Source organism: Heloderma suspectum, chromosome 3 (genome assembly GCF_057233095.1).
Source record: "Heloderma suspectum isolate Gila_16-S chromosome 3, 16-S_ref, whole genome shotgun sequence".
Classification (NCBI taxonomy): Eukaryota; Metazoa; Chordata; class Lepidosauria; order Squamata; family Helodermatidae; genus Heloderma; species Heloderma suspectum.
In genome coordinates this window covers 253,055,637-253,076,120 of record NC_139460.1, presented here as the reverse complement: position 1 = coordinate 253,076,120, position 20,484 = coordinate 253,055,637, and the positions used below count along the sequence as shown (strand labels likewise).

Below are 20,484 nucleotides of genomic sequence, written 5' to 3'. Positions count from 1 at the left end.
CCTTCAAACAGTCCCACTGTTTAAATCTTCCAGTTAAAGATTGAAACCCTTCTATACACAGCTCTCCTGCTGAGGGCTGGAGTTGGGGGAGGGGCAGATTATTGTTCCTGAAGTTTTGCTGTGCTTCAGAGGCACTCACAGTACAACTGCTGGGAAAATCCTACACTTTCCTCCTCAGCTCCAGGCTGAGCTCCAATCTGGTCATGAAGTGCTGAGGCTTTTGTGTGCCACCCTGTATGTTCAGAGATGTGTATAGTATAGTAGGAATGATTATGTGTGTAATTGAGCCTTTCATAATTTATTAGATTACTGCTATAGTAAATATTCATGGACTATAGTGGACACTTGTTTTAAAACTGATGTCTTGGGTAGTGTAATAGTACTTTTGCATGAGCCACAAAGTATTAGTAAAATTAGTCTTTCATAAAGCAAATAAAGAAAAAATACTTTATTTTGTTTGAATGCTCTTCCAAATGAGAAAATGTGGATTTTTAAAATTGGTAGAATAGTTACTTTAAAAGGGAGTATCTTTCCCTTCAAAACACCTTTGCACAGAACTGCAGGAACTCTTAAGTTGCTCAGTGCTTTTGGTAACGTTCCTCTCATTTCAGAATTGAGGAGCAGGTGGTAGGACATCCTTAAATGTTAAGTAACTCCTATGAAGGTTCTGCTTTAGACTATCGTTATCTACCAAGAAATGTGACTGGAGGTCTCTGTCTCTGAATGCTTCATTTAAGTAACATCTGTGGTCTCTTTCAATTTATGAAGAATCCTTTTCCACTTAAGTATGGATTTATAGAGCCTATAAACTTGATTTCCCTACCCCTACTCTTCCCATTGCAAATTGAATGCTTGGCATTAATTTATTAAGCTTCTTTGAGCCAAATCTGTACTTATTGGTGTCACCCACACATTGTATGCACTTAAGGCACTTGCCATTAATTTATGACTCTTTGGGGGGTTTCCAATATAAAGGCATCTTCAGTCAGCTGGAAACATTGGTCTGATTAAGAGGTATCTAGTAGTTGAATACAATGATTCTACATAATTGAAGCAAGCAATGGCATATTTGGCTACAAATGATGTTTTCAATAATTTATTTTCAGGCATTCACTTTTTTTTCTTCTCTAAGTATAATTTCAAACTGAATCAGCATAGGTGTTTAAGAGAAGTTGCTAGACCAATAGCAGCCAGTTCCAGCCTTGCTGTCTAACTCACACATAAGCATTGTATCATTTCCTCTTATGGCCTAATTTTTATGTTGAATCAGATGTCCTGAGCAGACAATGGAACATTTATTTTTTGGCAATGGGCACCTAGTGAAGTGTTATGTGTTCCTATGTCAGAATCTTCATCTCCCCCCCCCCCAATATAATTTGTTCTGGACAATAAGAAAAGCTACATTCTAGAGAAGCATATGGTACCACTTTACTGTGTTTTGTGTTTTTTATAACTCTACCTTTGGGTAACTGTTATTCAGCTGGTAATAGCCTTACTTTACTGTGCTAACCCCGTGGAGTATGATAGTTGAAATTGGGCAGGAGATGTAAATCTTCTTCTCTGGCTCAATCGGACAGGATGCCCAAGTGACGTTATCTCTTAGACAGTACCCTTTAGTTCACTCATCTGTAAATAAGAGCCGGAATGATTACACTGGGGGAATAAAAAAGATGGGTCACACGTGATACAAGTTGTGTAGTATATAGTAGAAAGTGGTGTTCCTTAGCTATGCTGGCTCAATGAGCTAAAGATGATTTCAAATATATGCAACCTTGTTGACTCTACCACAAGTGTCTTCTTTGACATTGCGCAAAAGGTCCTTGAATTCTTATAATGTAAGTATCTGTTGGGTCAGAAAGAAACCAATTCCTCAGGGAAGCTCTGCCAGCATGGCCACTGGTCAGGAACGCTGGGAGTTGAAGTCCAGAACAACTGGAGTTCTACTTTCTGCCCACCACTGTTCTTGGGCATAAACTTTCTTCTGTCATTTTATGAATCGGGACACAAGGATATAATAATGAACTGTCCAAGCAGTTCGAGGGTTTTGCAGCTGGCTCCTTAGACATGGTTGCACGTTTCCGGTGCCGTCTTACCCTTGCTGTCTTTTTAACTTTGGACCATTGTCTTAAATCCTGTATTGCATCCCGTTTTGTATTCTGCTGTTGCCCTCATCTCTCTTTTGCTTACCTCTTTGTATAGATTCAGTATTAAAGCTTCTGGTCATCACACCACAGTTGGCTTCTGTTGTATCATCACTCTATTCTGCTGCCTGAAAACTGATTATAGTGTATTTCAATAATTGATTACAGAAGTGGCTATTAGACAACTATCCCAACCTCCTAAGTAACTTAAAGTCTTCCAGCTTAGACTTCAGTTATATCAGTGGCAAATCTCTCTTGACTTTAGTAAGGGGTAAAATGTTACTTTCTTCGCATTGCAGTGCAGTCCTGTGCATATTTACTCAAAGTAACTTTCACTGTGTCCAATAGGGTTAATTCCCAAGTTTGTGTTCTGCCTCGGCTTCTCATCTGTATAGTGGACTAGGCAAGGATTAATAATAATATAACTACCATTGTACTGTGAAACTTTTAGGTACAGAGGCTAAGAGGGTCAGAATAGTATTTATCATTTTTCATTATTAAATTTACTATCTTCCAGCTCATTTTTTCCGTTGTTTAATAGTTCTCTTATTATTATGAACAGCAATTTAAATGTAAGTAATATATTGTGATGATTGAGGATTTTTTAAATGAAAGAGTAAAGTTTCTGCAACATGCTTTTAGTAAGTAACCCTATTCTTAAAACACTGAAAAACCATAATTGTGTTTTATTTTAATTGCTAGATCAGAGGATGTCGTCATGGCAATTTGCTGACATAGCTACAATTATCTTAAATCAATTTAATGGAAGTAAATACTGTGCCAATGCAGCAACCTCAGTAATAAAAGTCACTTTAAAATTAAGCATTTAACTAGTTTAATCTAATTTGGAAGTACCCTACTTTCAGTTTAAGAAGTACTGTTAAATATTTAAGTGCCAAAGTATCAAATATGATAAAAGCAATCAATTGTAGGTTAAACTTAAATCCCTCTTAATGTGTGATCCACAACGTGACGTTTCATCTATATGATGTACATACATTTCTCTGATTGTGTTTTAAGATATTTGGGACAATATTCATATATGTGCTTTCAAGACTTTATTTACCAAACTCTTCATGTGAACTTAATAGGAAAAATAGTACAACAGAATTTTTTCAGATACTAGTGAACATTTTTAGAGCTGATTCATACGTAACTTTCTGCTGCTTATTTCATCTTGCATTAGTGGTGTAGCATAGACTTGACTTAATAGAAATGGTGAGTAAACTTTGCCTCCAGGTTAGGGTACAGTACTGTGCATGCAGTTAGCTTACCGCTGCCCTGTGTTTTATATAGTGCTATGAGTATGCATATTATTTTTCCCCTTTATAGTTGCTATTGGGGAAAAAGCAATTTGAGCCTGTATTGCATTGGAGCAAATGTATGGAAAGCTGATACTTCCCTCCCAGACTTCAAAATGTTTCTCATAACTTGGGGTAATGAGAGAGGAGGAAGTGTAACTAATGTATGCACTCAACTAAGCCCTTCCCAAGGTGAAGGAAGGTTTCAGTTAATAAGTATTGTACCAGGACACAGTCACAATAGGCAGAGAGGGGCCAATGACAGAGGACAAAAAGAGAGGATGGCGTAGCAAGATGCTGGAGCAATTGGGGTGGGGGGGGCTCAAAGCATGCAAGTGAACAGAGGATGGGTTCTCTGGGAGAGTAACCATCTCCCAAAATATATGCAGTGCTGATGCAATGTATGATTTCATAGAATTCTGCTGCAACTTTTAAGGAACCTTTTGGGAGCTTCCAAGATCATGAAAGTTGCTGTGGCAGAAACAGAATCCCAGAAATTAGTGTGTGAATTGGCTCTAGTAGTTTATTAGAACAGTATGGTTAGTTAGAAAAAGACATTCAACTGAGCTTATGGGATGTATAGGTAAGCAACAATTTACTGTGCAAATTAATGACAGCTTGAATTCATAGTGAGAGTGTATATACGTATATACAGTCAGAGGCATGTTAATCTTCTACATAAGACTTTGATTTGGGGCATACCTGAGAACTCTGTTGCTCATGATTTGGCTGCAAAAGGAGTCCCTTGGAGACAAAAGCAATAATGGCAAGTGGAATTACAGGTCAGATTGGGAGTCCAAGCTTAGTATCTTTGCAGCCAAAGGTGGGATTGAAAGCAGAGGAGTATGTCCGGAGGAGGCACAACCATTTCCCAGCCTGCTTCCTCCCCCTTTAAATTATCCTCCTTATGGTTTGTTCCTCTGTGGGACCAAACAGACATTTGAACCCATGCAGGGGAAATCCATTTGGGGGCACAATTAAAGCAGGGAAGCAGCAGGCGGGGAAAAGGTCACGTGCCTTTTTCCCTCGTGCAACTCCTCTGCTCTCAATCACATCCCTCTAAAGCTACTTTTTAGAGGTGTGAAAAAGTAGCTGGGGGCTCCAATAAGAATGTTTGCCCATAATGTGTACTTAGCCTCTCAGTCTGAACTATGGGAATCCCAGTCCAGCAACTGGGTTGCTATGGGCAGTATCCAACTGCGGGAGAAGAATCCAACTAAATTTACTTTTGCACAAGCAGCTTTGCATAACTTCTGTGCAACCCGTTGGGCAAGGCATTAGGCAACACGTTGTGCATTCCCATTGGTCAACCTGTTATGCAACGTCTTTGCACCCATTGTGCAACCGGTTGCACATTCCGTTTGTGTAACTGGTTACATAACTGCTTGCACCCATTGCAACTGCTCGTGCAACTGGTTGCGCAAGTGTGATGGGCAAGCTGAGCTCCACTAGCACTGTTTGTGTTTGCGGAATGTCACCATTGGATACTGCCCTATGGGGCCAAGCACCAAGGTGGGTTGTGGAATCTTGAAGGAGGAGTTTGGCAATTTGATAATCCCTTACTTTGTAAGTATTAGCAGAATAGAAGGTGGAGGATTTCAGTTTGTGGGGGAAGTAGTAGAGGTTGGACATTGACAGCCTAGCTGGCAAGGTGTTAACTCCTAAGAAATGGGAAAGAACATGTTGCACTAATGTCATTCCTTGTTTTATTTTAGTGTTTGACTGATTATCGTAAGACATTTTTTAAAAACTTCAGGACACTGATGTTAGAGAATTAAAGTTACTATAAAAGCAGAAGGATTTTATTAAGAATGCCTGTTTCTTAAACATTGCTCACGAGAGGTAGACCACATTTCATAGTAATTCTCCTAGAAATCAATCCTCTTTTAAATCACTGTCTGCCAGAGACATCTGGTTACACTTTCTGTGTCATCTTAACTTTTTTGTGTATCACAAAAAAGATCAAACTATATGACACACATCTTTATTTTGTTGGAATAGTTATACTGAAGACTCACCATATTACACACTCATTATAGCCCCACACCTATCCTGTTTTAAGTTTATTCAGGAGTTTTTCATCTTAGAATTCTTAAGGGTGCAATCCTATGCATGTTTAGACAGAAAAAAGTTCTACAACTTGTTGTAGGACTTTTTCTGTCTAAACTCACATAGGATTTTGCCCTAACTAGCCTAAGGTTGAAATCTAAAGGTCACAAGGAAAGAACATAAACCATACAAGTAACACATGTCTGGCTAATTTGTTAATAATAATCACTCAAATGTTAGCTCAAGTTATGCAGCAAAAAATATTAAGTTTATAAAGCATTTCTAAATGATGAAAATAGTAATCTGTTTTTTCAGTGTTGATTCAAACTGGAGAATTTCAGGAGTTTTTAGTTTGGTAATTAAATAGATGATGGGCAGGTGAATAAATTATTCTGTGGAGGCTTATTTAAAACTACCTTTTATTTTACTAGTCAGTCACTAAAGTGTCTGATTAAGCAAATTTGCCATTAAAATTGTTTGCTGTCTTCTATGTGATATACAAAATGGACAATATAATTCTTCACAGTGACTCATAAGATACCTAGCCAGCCAAGTATTAGCTTTTCCTGGGAGTGGTGACTGTTTTGCAGTCATTTGCAACTTCATCCAGCTGGCAGGTCAGCATTGTAAACCAGACATGGCTGGTCTCAGGAGAACAAATATTTACAGCTAGTATGGATAAAGCCTTAACACATAATAATCTGTGAATCCATACATGATAATGCATGTAAGTATATGTTCCATATGTTTGGAACCAGCCATGATACAGAGATTTGTTTGGTAGGTGCTGGCAGGCTTTGTATTGGTACTGTTAGCTTTGAGTTTGGAATATCTCTTAGCTTCATATTTAGTTGTTGAAGCTAAGCAGGAGAGTCAAGATGTCCAGGATCTAGGAGAGTATTTTTAATAATTCAGTATTATTGTACAAGAATGAAGCAAGCAGAATTTGAAGGAGGGTCAGATTATACAGGAGCACACAAGTGTCAACAAAGCCATAGCATGGCTTTGAGCAAACTATAAGTTGAGGTGAGAGTTTGCATTTTAATATTCATTTAAGAAATATCATAGATGAACAGCTTGCTCTGACTGTTAGGCCACATGACACCATGCTGCAGTGAGGGTCTTCATGCATTCTAGTGTGATGGTGGCAGATTGAGTTTCTTGGCAGACAGTGGACCATACTATCCATTCTAGGGCCAAATGACATGGTGTAGACAGTTTGCCTAGTCAGGTTCATGTGTGTATATGCAATTCCTAACTTACCACAGAACACAAACAGATCATCCTGCCTTTATTCTGTTTCTTCTCAGCACTAACGTGGCTTTCTGTTCATTTGACGTTTTGTCCATATATACTTTGTCTGTATATAATAGATGAAAAATACAAATACAAGGTTAGACTGATTAATACTGTTCTCCACGTGTAGAAACTAATTTATTATTCTTCCTGAGCATATTGGGAAGTATGTATAATTAGTGGGTTTTCTAGAAAATGCTGGAGGGGGGTAATGCTGGGGGGGTTACCCCTGAGGTGCTTAGGGGGGTAAGCAGTGAGGTGCCCAAGTTTACTGACAAACCAAATTATTTATGGTGGTTAAAATGAAAGACATAGTGAAAAGCTGCAACGGGATCGCTCCAAACTGTAGGAGTGAGCATTAAAATGGCAAATGTGATTCAATGCAAGCAAGTGTAAAGTGATGCACATTGGAACAAAAAAATTCCTAACTATATACACACTGCTGGGGTTTGAGCTGGTTGTGACTGACCAGGAAAGGAAACTTGGGGTTGTAGTGGATATCTCAGTGGAAATGTCAACCCAGCATGTGGTTGTGAAAAAGGCAATGGTTTATTGGGGCTCATTAGGAAAAGAATTGAAAATAAAACTGCCAGTATTATAATGCCTTCATAAAAATCTATATTAAAGCCATAGTTGGAATACTGTGTTCAGTTCTGATCACCTGCATCTTGTTCAGTGGTACACCTCAAAATGGATATTGTACTCTGGACAAGATGCAAAAGTGGGCAACCAAAGTGATCAAGGGGCTGGACCAATACCCTTATGAGAAAAAGTTACAACATTTGGGGCTTTTTAGCTTAGAAAAAAGACAAGTAAGGAGGGGACATGACTGAGGTGTATCAAATTATGTGTGATACGGAGAAAGTGGATAGGGAGAACTTTTTCTCCCTCTCATAATAGTGGAACATGGGATCATCCAATGAAGATCTATGGTGGGAGATTCAGGACAGACAAAAGGAACACAGCACATAGTTAAATTGTAGAATTAGGTACCACAAGATGTAATGATGGCCACCAGCTTGGACAGCGTTAAAGGGGAATTAGACAAATTCATGGAGAATAAGGCTATCAATGGCTACTAGTCATGATGGTTATATTTCCAGTATCTGAGGTTTCATGCTTCTCAATACCAGTTGCAGGGGAACAGGAGTGGGATGATTCTGTTGCACTCATGGCTGGCTTGTGTACCTCCCCTAGGCATCTTCCTGTGTGAACAGAATACTGCACCTGATAGGCTTTTGGTCTGGTCCAGCATGGCTGCTCTTACATTCTATGATGCAAAACTAGGGATGTACGAAAGTGACTTACCTTTCGCGGATTATGTTGATGGTGAGGGGGGGAGGTGTTCCGTCCCTCCTCCTGGAATCCTCGACGGAAGGGAGGCGATCCATTCCTCCCCCCCCAGAATCCTCGATGGTCGGCTGTGCTCTGTGGCAGCTCCACGGAGCAGCTGGCCAGGCCCAGCCCAGCCCAGAGCAGCCGCGGAGGGCTCTGGGGGGGAGGGGAACCGCGTATGCAAATGGCGGCGGCTACGGCTGCCGCCATTTGCGTTCCTTATTTTTGGCCCCGGATTCACCGTTTTAGCCTACGTAAATCTTTTCGTAGGCTAAAATGGCGAATCAAAAAGGGACACAAATAGTGCCCGCTACGCTATTTGCATTCCCCTTTATTTTCGCCGTCATAGTCTATGTAAATATTTACGTAGACTAAGACAGCCAGAAATAAGGAACACAAATTTGCGTACACAGTTGTTGTTTTTAAACCCACCCAGCCATGATAGGCTACGTAAAGATTTACGTAGCCTATCACATCGTGTGTGTGTTTGTTTTAACCCTAGCCATGATAGGCTACGTAAATCTTTACGTAGCCTATCACGTCTTTTTTTTTATTTTAACAAGACTGGAAATGTCGGTGGCGGCGGCCGGTTGGAAGACCAGCCGGAGCCGCCGCCGCCGCCCGGCAGATCCGCCCCAGGTAAGTCTCGTCCCCGGGGGGGATCCGGGGGGGGGTGGCAGGCCGTTCCGCCATGGAGTTCGGGGGGCCGAAGGCACTGGCATTCGGCCTCACCGAGATCCATGGCGGAATTCTCTGACATCCCTATGCAAAACCCAGGTCTGTCGGTTGCTTCTTGACTCGTAATGGTGTCAGCTATGCAAGTTTCATTTTCTCATCCCCCACTCAGGACAAGTTTCTTTCAGTGGAGACCAGGTTATACAGGCTATAGGAGTTCCTTTTGCATCCATCCCCAGTCCTCCGTGACCTATCCCTTCATAACCAGATGTCATGGGAGACGAAGGTTAGCATCTTGGTTTGGGTGCAAGTAATGAGGCTGTGTACAAGTGCCTACATTCCCTGTGTCCTTAGGTTGCACAGGGAATCCAAATGAGTGAGTGCACCTTAGAAAGTATTGGGCACATTCAGCATACCTCATTGCTAGTGCAGTGTTAACAGAAGAATAGAAACTGGCATACATATATGGTTGTGTGTACACATGCACAAGAATAAAGTTTGTAAAAACAGTAAAATATTACAATTATTTTTCAAATGAAGCTGAATTCATCAAATGTATTTCACTGAACCCATAGCAGAGGCTAACGTCTTTCCTGTTGAAGACACCTACATTGTTTGTTAAAAATGGTGCATTTGAGAAACCATTTGTTAACATTTCTCTATATAAATATCATTTTCTAGCTTGCTTTACGTCTCTTAACAATGTAGGGTGTGAGCATCTCTCTAATAACATTCAAGGAAAACAATTATTGAAAGCCAGATTGAAACCAGATGCAGGGGGTGGGGACAGAGAGAGGGGAAGAAGAAATGTATCTCCCACAGAATGAGAATAGTGTGGCTGCCACAGAAGACATGAAATAGAACTGTGATAGTAGTTAATGTACTATGAGCACCTGTCTCTTCATATCTGGTTTGAGGCCACCCAGTCACTCTTTGTAGCAACACCCCCCCCCCCAATGACTTCCTGCTTATGGGAGAAGAACAGCTTTAACTTGAGAAGAAGAATCGTATCATTGTATGTGCAATAATTATTAACAATGCTATATACAACAATTTCAAATATTAGCACTTGCAAATATTAATATCATGTCTAGATACCAGTTATGAAGATTAATTTGTGTTATGTTGACTAGCAGATGCTAGAAATAGGCTGTGAGTCCTCATTCTGAAGTATGGGACAAGTAAAAGGCACTTAAGTAGAATTTCTTGGAGTACCTTTGCATGCAGGAAGATAGAGAGGAAGGATGTGTGTGTTTGGGTTTAAGTCATGGAGACCCAGTTCAGCCACTTGTTCACTAAGTGAGTTTTTCAAAGGCTGCTGCCTCTCAACTACAGTGGGTGAAGGAGTAAAACTGTTTCTGGACTCTACCACTTGAAACTGTATGTGGGAGTGAATATTCTCCTTCAAAAGAAATTCCCTTCATGAAGAAATGTAGCATATCATAGAGACGCTTAAGCCTAACATTCTTCCTAGATCTAGCCCTTCTCCCTGATGTGTTCCCTTTCTATGTTAAGGGATTATTGGTGGTGGTGGGGATATGGAGCAGCATTCAGTCCTGTGAGCCCTCATCTGTATTTAAGATGATATACTCCAGAAACAAGTGTATCTCCTAACCTGTTAAGCCTAAGGATATAGTTGTGAAGATAAGGTTGTAGATTGTTTGGCATGTCAAAATGGAAATGTTGAATGTGCCCATAATGTATCAAATATGTTTACACTGCATAAATTAGACTCAAAACTTTGCTATGAGTAAAATACTCTGCTGTGTGTTTCTCAGTCTCAGACTAAAACTTGGTTTCAAAAGACCCTAGAGAAGAGTTACTGATTGTTTCCTACTAATAGGAGACTGAACAGGGGAAGAAGAGGAGATGAGATTAGTTGTCTTGTAAGAAAAAAGTGGGATGCAATTGTTGATGAATTAAGTGCATGCTTTCATACATGGCTTGCTTTATTTCTTGTGATGTATCTGTTTTCTTTATAGGTATTCATCAATAAAATATTTGTATTTGAAATCAGCATATAATAGCTATAACTGCTGCTTTCTATACCCTAACTAGTGACTGTTGCTATCATGACAGGTAGGGTGTGGGTAGGTGGTGGTAGCTGGACCATCCACTGTCAGGTGTAATTAATAACTTTGCCCCCACTGCAACATCGTTCCCAGCTTTACTCTCCTGCCCCCAATATGAATAAATGGCAGCTATTCACTTACATTGAAGGTAGTAAAGGATTGTTGTTGTGGCCGACATTGCAACAGAAGCTAAACCTGTCCTTCCACTGGTGCTCTTGGTTTCCAGGGTGAGATTCCCCCCACTTGCCTCCCCCCCCCCTGCCGTGGGTCCTGTTTGAAAATATAGTGCAAGCCAATGGAGCTTGTTGCTCCATTCACTTACATTACATTTTCAAAGTCTTCCTGGTGAAAATTGGGACTTTGCCTCCTGGCAAAATCCAACCCCTGGCCAAGGAGTTGTGTTGCTCCCACAGTCCTTGGTGTGTGTGGGGGTGGATTTCTCCCCCCTCCCCAATTTCCAGATTTTTCTTGATTTCCCCTGCTGGGGAAATTTTAAAAAAGGGAACCCCACCCCATCACGATTGCGACCAGGTGGGAAGGGGGCATGGGCAGTGGCTTGGGCGTGATCGGCGAATGGTGATTGTAACTTGCTGGGGAAGAGCAGCAGGGGTTTCAGCCACTCTTGCTAAGCAGCTCACTGGCCGATGCCCTTTACCCACGGTGGAACGCCAGGTGGCACAATAACCACAGTGGGTTAAATAACCTTTACTGCAGACCATGGATTATTAGAGTGGCTTGTCAAAGTGGCTTATTTCAGCAAAATAAGCCATCGTGGATTTTAAAATGCTCGACAGATGACACGATAACCAACGATGCATTAAATAAGCCACCATGGCTTATTTAACCCATTATGGGTTATTGTGTTGCCTGAACCCAGTCTGTGTGTGTCTTCCTGAGCCACTATTTTGCACCGGACTCCTCTTGGGGTTCTAATGAAAAAGAAAGTAGATCCTGCAAGCCTGAAGTCTGTGTACCCCTAGTATGGGGAAGTGGGGTCTATGTCTCTTTTCTTGCTGATTCCATTTCAGTGACACTTTTTCCTATAGCAACGAATAGCCATTCACTTACTGGAGAAAAAAAGGGGCTGCACCACCGGGGTTGTTCACTTCTCCTTGTGACTTAGCCATTATAAGATTCAAATGTGCTTCTATCTGCATAGCCCCATTATAGGTTTTGTTTCAGTCCCCTTAAAGTTTTTCTCCTGAGTAAAAATAAGAGTTTTAGCTATTAAGTAATATTATGTTATTTCATTTGTAATGTATGAACACTTGGATAAAACAACACACAGCATGTAATTCAAGTGCTCATTATTTCAAAAATAGGCATATTTGATTGATAAAGCAGCAGCCGACTATGCAGCACAGAGTAATTTTGCATGTCCACATTATATATTATTTGGTGAGGTAAGGCAAGAAACCTCAGGGGAGAGGAATAGAGGAGGGCTGTATTATAGTCATCTAGGATTTATCCCTTATGTATGAAGAGGTCCAGTACAAAGGCACCAAGATACAGTTGAAAAGAGTACTGCTTTCTAAATTCAGCAGTCTGCAAGTGTATTTGTGGTATGCTTGAAAGATTTGGCTTGTGGTTAAATAGGGAGACAGTTGACTTGTCGTATAGTATCAAATCACTATCTACTAATAAAATGTATTTATCCCAAACAAGTTAGAAATATTTAGAAGTAGCAGATCAGATTCACTGAGTGTTGAAGCGAAGCTAGGTAAATCTAGAATAGTGAATCATTTTGCCTACATAGCAATAGTTTTGCAACTTTGGGACTGAGCAGCATGGTCTGTAGAGGGAAGGAGAGTGTTGTCACATGACAGGACTCGAGCTTTATTTTACCGTTTCCGACCCATGTCACACTTTTTTACATGTTCAAAAGCATGGGACGATTTGCACATATTTATAAAGGTGCTTCAGTGTTTGTGTGTTTTTGAATTGGGGAATTGGGGGATTTCTGGATTTTCTCAAAATGACACATTTTTGAATACTCCATTGCATTAATCTTAGGTCACGTGACTTATTTTGATTTTTTAAAATGATTTCTCTTTTTTATTTCTAATCATATAGTAAACCAAATTATTATGACATCTTTGCTTTGCATGTCCGTTTTCTTTAGTTGTCCCTTAGCAATTTAAACTTTTCAGGAGGTTTATAATCCCCCTGTTGATTTAGAAATGGACATAACAGTAGCAGACTTTCATTATTATAATAGCTGTTACAAAAGGCACCAGAGATGAAGCAGTTTCGAACTGTCCTGTCTGAGCCTCCACTAGATTAAATACTGCAAGGTCACAGCATTTGCTATGAATTAGTTTCTGTTTTTATAACCTATCAGAAAATTGTGCCGTTATATTTTTATGGCACACTGCATAGTTGTGTCTCGAATTAACCAGACTGGAAGGGCTTCAGTATCTCTGTGGATGTGCTGATCAAAGAATAAAATTGTGCATATAAGTAGATACTATATATGATAATTGCATCTGTAATACATGTATGTTATGCAGTTATACCACTATTGGTTCTCATATGTGCGGGACAGTAGAAAAAGTTAGCTATGTTGCCTTCTTTCTGTATTTCATGAAGAGACAGAAGTTATTTATTTCCTGAGGTACCTATATTTCTACATATTAAAATAATATAAACTGAGGTCCACAGAAAACTGAAAATACTAATAGGGTTAGTGATTTGTACGTTAGTAGACTCCCTTTCACCAGCAGACTGTATAAGCAAATGATGATATAGAGGCTTCCAAGCCTGACATATTCTGCTTACCTTGCCCTGAACTGAACTGGGGAAGAATGTTGCCATTTTTGCCAACCCATGCTCATTCTGGCTAACACTAGTTGTGCCTTTCTTATTCTGGGAGCTCAATTCCTTTTACCAAGGAGAGCAGCCACTCCCAGATTATGCAAAGCATGCCTGCTTCCAAACTCCAGGTACTGTTCTGCCACCTGGCAGGAATTTTATTTATTTATTTATTTATTTATTTATTTATTTATTTATTTATGTGCTGCTCAATGGCCAAAGCTGTCTGGGCGGTTCACAAAAATTAAAACCAAAGAGCACAACAATAAAACAATATAAAATATATAAAACATTAAAACCACAGTATAACAATACAACCAGAATTGCTGTCTGCTCCACTCCCTCCTGACCCGAAGAACATTTCATGGAAAGTCCAACTTCCCGGTTTTCATTGATTGCCCCCCTCACCCATCCACTGAAGTGCCTCTGTACTCCCTGAAAAGCTGTTCTCAAGGGTTGAAGGATCCTGTGGAACAGCTGGGATATGGCACGGTGGACAATGGTATGTAGGGAGGTGGATCTGTGAAAAACAGGTGCTTCATGTTGTGCAAGCAGAAGGATTATCCAGTAGCGCGAAACGAAAGGTAGTGATCCAAGACCAAAGCATGTCTCCCGTTCCAAGCGTGACTCTGGGCAGCGGTTAAGTGCAGCTTTGAAAGGAGCTGTGCGTGGAGGGTCTTTTCCAAGGAACCAGGTTGGAAGGTGTAGAAACACAATTCTCCCAGAGAGTAGAACTACATTTAAGAATATTTTTTTCTAAATAAAATCACACACGCTCCTTCCAATAAGGGCCAGATACCCCTCCACAGAAAAAGCATCTTTATATGCTGACTAACCATGAAAAAAAAGTACCAACCTTAAGCATGAAAGCTAATTAGATTTCTATTTTTTAAAAAACAAAGACGCAAAGCCATGTGCTACAGGACTATGGTGAAGTTTTCCTTTAATACTCCAAGAATAACAGGCCAGAGCCCAATATACTAAAAACACAGCAAATATATTTTACTTCATAGTAAAGACATATTTCCAGCTGAATGTAGTTGCCACCTTACTCCAAAGATGTTTAAGACCCAAATAGCACAATCATGCAGAACATCATGAAGACATTCCACAGGGCAATGAAGATCTGGAAGTACAATATGTGTGCTGGTGGCTACTTTTCCTTGGCATGGGGCAAGGCAAGTTGTAAAATAGGCCAGTCCTGGAAGCCTCTTATCTTTCTCTCTTGTATTGGCTGCCAGTGGAAAAGAGATAGAGTCCCTTTTAACTTCTTTCAGAAGCTAAGTATGAATGAGTTCTTAATCATCTTAGCTAAGAGGAAATGCATTTAAATCTTCTTTTTTCTTTGTTGCATTAGTGAATCTCTTCTAGGGATACTGCAGTTCTGACAAATAATCCTAAACTCAGAAAGTGTTGCCTCTTGAATGAATCAAGACAAACAAAAATTACTTTCAAAAAGAAGAATATCTTCAGATTACCTACTGATAGCTGTCAGGTTGCACAGTAGGGGAAACAATCAAGACAGCCCGTATAACTGACATAACTTTACTGGTGGGCAGACTACATTACTTAGCGCCTTGAAGGCTGCACAGAAGAGGTTGATGGGTTGTAGTAGTCCACCCATTTTATTTAATATGTAACCATATTTTACTGTTCTGTGAGTAAACTGTCACTGCCTAACAAGACTGTGTAAGCAGAGAACTATGTCTATCAACCCCACAGTCCTAGAGTATTCATGCAGAGATAAGGTAAATAGAGATGGGATATTGCTTAGACATAGCTTTTTACTCTTTGATATGTACTTGCTGATGGAAGGTATTCCCTTGAGAAAGTAATCTCTAGAATAAAGCCTTTTTCATGTTCTTAGAGGTTGGTTCAATCTTCTGTTTCACATCAAAGCCTCATAGTCTGTCAGACACACAGGCCATTTATTTCTAGCAACAACATCTAAAAGGCAGAGTGTAGTTCAAGTGTTAGACGTGGGTGCTGAATCAGTCATCTTTTACCCCTGGCTTGGTCTCTATCTCTTTTATGGATGGATAAAATGGATTGATACTTTCAACTTTTGCCTTTGTTCATTTTAAAAGAATGCTTTCAAAGAGCTGGGGTGTGTGTGTTCCATGATAATGCTGCATTGACATCGCTGAAGCTGGAACTCTTAATAGTTGGACCACAAGGGAGATACAATGGGGCAATTGCACCAGTTCATGTATGTATCTAGTGATCATGAGAAATCCCTTTCCTGTTAACATATGTTTTTAGCTTCTAAAACATAAAACTGTGTGCCAGGGAGGGGATGTAGACTTAAGCAGAGTGGGCTGAGCAAGTTGAAGAATCACATCAGTCTGTCACATACCAGTTGGAACCCACCCAGCATGCTCTGTTGTGTGAACTGCAGCAAGCCCTGCTAGCCTTTGGGATGTGCATGCTTTCATTTTTATTTCATTTTTATTTTTTTTGCAGAGAGGGGGAAGGATTCCTGTGTAGTTTCAGAGATCTCTGAAAGGTATTCATTTAGCAAATCCCATAGGTCTATAGCCCCTCATCAGCAGGCCAGGGTAGCTATTTTGACTATCTCATCTGTCTTTCCCCTCCACCACTTTGCAGTTCCTCCTTCATCCTAAATTTATAAACTGGAGAGGGAGAGAGAGAATCTAATAATTGACGGTAGCATAAAAGCTGAGCAATAAATTTGGAAGTCCTCAATTAAATTATTATTATTATTTTATTATACAGTCACCCATTCAGAAGTCCCCTGCTGTAAGCCCCCAGGACACTAGGTGTCTTTCAGCAAGCTACTTCCTCAGACCTAGTTCTCCACTCCTCTCTCCTACCCTATCGTAGGATACTGACTAATTTTACAGAGCCATTGTAAAGATTATAACAAGATAATGTGCATTTGAAAGTACTATATAAATTGCTGACTTGGTTAAGGCAGAAATCACAGTATGAAAATTGCAGCCCTGGTGAACAGATTTGTCCTTTTAATTTATATTCAGAATAAGACCAGTTTCTATATTCTTTGGCTTATTTGCCTCAGTGTACAATAGCGAGAGATATTTATTTATTTATTGTTATGCAATCTGCTATATTGTTGAAAATTAGTTATACATTTGCATTTAACATCTAAAAATAGAATCAGGTTATAAAGTTGATTCACAATCTATCCTGCTTTGTTAGTGTCCTTTAAGTATCCTTAAATAAGCCGTGGCATACAGCTGCACATATATGCAACTTAGTCTTGAACTGTTGATCCCTTCTCTTAGCCACTCTTCTGGAAATAGAATGTTATCACCAACATTGCCAGACTCCTTTGAAATGTGTGAACAAATAGGATTCACCCCACCCACACAATGTTAGCACTGAGATTAGCGTGCAAATACAAAATGCAGGACAAAAACTTGCAATTGGGTTTGGAATGCAATTAATCTGGAGTGGAAGTAACTATGCATTACATTTTCTTCAGAAAGCCTTTATTGAAATAATTGTAAAACAACACTTCAGACTACATTTCCATTGCTATTCCCATTGAAATGAACTTTTATTTGAGAGGAACTAAATAATCTAAAGTTTGTGTCCACATTTGAAAAAGAGTGAGTATGCTTTTGCGGGCATGTACATACATTATAATGCTGTGAGTAGCAAACTGTTACTTGGGGGAAGGGTTTTAAGCTTGAGAGGTTTTAATACCTGGAAGGAATTCTAAAGAATGCGTTTTAACGAAAACTGCACCCCTTATAAAAAGTTTAAAGATCCACCTGCATCATAAGAGCTTAAAAAGCAACTAATGCAAACATGTGTCTGTTGTATATGATCATATTTCCAGCAGCATACTAGTAGGATTATTAGAACTCTAGAAAAACATCCATAACAATCTCAGTACTGCAGTAGTCCTCACTTGCACCAGACTTCCTGGTTAAGTTAATCTATCTAGTGCTTAACTGTAAGCACTGGATATGATACAACTTGGAGCATTAGCATGAAGGCTCAGTAAGCTATGTGACAGCTGCAGACATTTCAGCTCCTATACCAAGGAACACTTCTAAATCCACAGTGCAGTGCCCAGAAGAGTCCTTTGATATGTTTCAGGGCCAAGGGTGCGGTAGGTCACATCAAGTGGCCAGGCTACTCAGTCACATGACAGATATGATTTGTGACCCCACTTGCCAAAGAATCTTGGAGATATCTGTGTTCAGCCCTGGACTTCACCCTATCTTAGGTGCTGAAGATGTGTTGGGTGTTCTATATAGCAACTACCTTCAGGGTTGTTTAACTCCTTGGTTTTTTTCCTTGCTCATGAAACTCTGCTACCACATAAGAGACTGAAGACAGAGAGAGGAATATTCCTCCATCTGCCTACTTAGTCATGTTAAAACATCCCTTATGGCATCCAAGCTATTGTCATCCACTGTAAGTACTCGTTTTCCCTATCTCATTTTGGAGAGAGTCACAGACCATACTCTGTGATCCAAAGCCTCATCAGAGTTAAGACCAGCACTTTTCTAATTCCTTGAATGGGTTACTTGCTCAATAACTTGTTTAGTTTTGGAAGATTGTATTCCTCACAACTTGATCTCTCTCTCTCTCTCTCTCTTTCTCTCTCAGGGCTTCCTAGGCATTTATCTCAACATGTTTTAGTTTTTACAAAAATTGGCATGTATCTTGGCCGGAGCTTCCTCAGGTTGAGGTAACAGGATGGCAACCTGCCACTGCTAATTGGTCCTTCCCCGCTCCGCTGCTAGAGAGGAAAGTTTTTTAGGCTTCATTTTACTAGTTTAGTTTTTTAAATCATTATATTCTATTATAATATTTTATTCTATTCTCTTATTCGGTAAGTTGCCCAGAGAACACATGTTGATAAGCAGCCATATAAATACGGTAAATAAATAGTAGCCTATAATATCATGGGTGGTGGTGCTCCACAGAGGAACTTGCCAGGGGTAGATCCTCTCTTCCTTCTGTCCCCACCCCAAAATAAGTGCCAATCATCTGTTTAGCGGGTGCATATGTGGAGATCATCACCTCCAGCAGTATGCATGTAATCTGTTGCTGAACATAGGATATGGAGATTAGGGTGAAGAAGTATTAATGACTCTCTTATCAGGAGCACTGCCATCACTTCCCATTACTTACCTTCCAGTCCAGGTCAGGAGATAAGAAGGGAATGAGGCATGCTGGTCCTGCTGCTGATCCCAGGCGAAAAGTTAGGAATGTCTGATTACCTGAAAGGACTGGTGGGAAAGCAAAAAGGGCATTACAAGCAGCTAGGCTCTGGAGCTATGGAGGAGGCTATGGAGGAGGAAATAGGACTGGCTGCTTAAGGCACTGGCACAAAGACCAGAATTTGTATGCTCCATTCTCGGTTCACTGCTGCTAAATTCGCAGTCAAGGTCTTCTGCCTCATGTCATTACTTTCTCCTTGTTCTTTTTGTGCTGGGATCTAGGCTCTGCTTCTCAGAATGGAGCAACTTCCCTAGATGCTACTTGACTTCTGACAGGATCTGCTGATTGCTCCCAGAGTCCCAACACCCAATTTTTGAGGGGCCTAACCCCAAAATTGAGAACCTAGGATTTGATAGATACATAGCATACTTATTATTGGAGGCCTGTCTAACCTGCTGTTAAAATAAAAAGTAACAGATGTTGAGGTGAATTCCTTGTTCATCTATATCATCTAATATAATTTGGTAAAGGATTCTTTCTAGCATTGTTCATTTACTTTTTTAATTGAAACACAATTTACATCCTGCTTTTTTCCTACAAAGGAGTTGCTCAAAGCAGGTAGTATAAAAACAAACATAAAGTATAAAAACAAACATAAAGATAAAAACAACAGTAATTCCATCATTAAAAACAATTACAAAAAACAACCCAGAACTAAAAGCAGCATTAACAAAAGAAGGCCCCAGAGAGCCAGAGCTAACAATAAATAAATTAAACAGCAACAGAATTGGAAGGTAATTTAAAAAGAAACTTCATCAAACCAGATAGAGAGGAAGATGGCCTAATGTCAGGAGCGCCCTAGCTGCCTCTTACAGTCCCCTCCAATAGCCAACTTAAGACACAGACGAAGAGGATTCTTTCCAAGGCTTTATTCCTTTTACAACTTAATGACTCTTTCAGATGCTAATCACCAGCGACTAAGCAAGGAACTGCACTGGGGTAGTTACAAGAGTAGCCTAAGCTCCAAGTAAGGCAGTTGGTCCCCGTTTGAAGGAGAAGAGTGGGAAGACTCTGAACTTATGGGCTATGGAGAGGTCCTCCCTCTTATCCTTGGGTCCTTGGGACGCGACTGTTGTTTTAGCGCCAAGCGGGCAGAGCACCTCCTCTCGGCGCCCTCCATCTGGCGCCGCTCCCTGCGTCTGCGCCAAGCATCCAGCAAAACCCCCTCCCCCGCTCTCTACCAGCGTCACTATCTCTCCCAGGAATGCAGGCAGGAGGAATCTCTCCCTGCCACTGTGCCTGTGAGAGATGAGCGAGCTCCTCTCCCACGGGTTGTTGCTCTTCCTCAGAATCAGAACTGCTCTGGGGCTCTATGGGCTCAGTTTCCACCCTGACACCTAACCTCTTGAGGCAGGGAAATCAGGCTTTGCTACAGAGAACGCCCTCTCATCCATTGGCACCAACCATGCCTCAGAAGGCAGTAGTGATACATGCTGGAGGGCTGTATCGGTGGTTTCACATTGGGGGTCCCAAGCTTGTGTTTTGTTGTTGTTTATTCGGTCAGTTGCATCTTACTCTTTGTGACTTCATGGACCAGCCCACGCCAGTGCTTCCTGTCGGCTGTCGCCACCCCCAGCTCCC

The 20,484-nt window shown here is 40.5% G+C and overlaps 1 protein-coding gene across 48 annotated transcripts in view; it reads left to right on the top strand.

The window, feature by feature from the left end:
* Positions 1-20,484, top strand: part of ADD3 (adducin 3) — a 196,205-nt gene that overhangs the window by 34,182 nt on the left and 141,539 nt on the right. The window contains exon 1 of one of the 48 annotated variants that reach the window (XM_084846300.1): positions 15,872-15,889. The exons of the other annotated variants lie outside the window; for them this stretch is intronic. The gene's annotated coding sequence lies outside the window, so the exon portion shown is untranslated. Of the gene's footprint in view, positions 1-15,871; positions 15,890-20,484 lie in introns of those variants that run through there. 48 annotated transcript variants of the gene reach the window in all.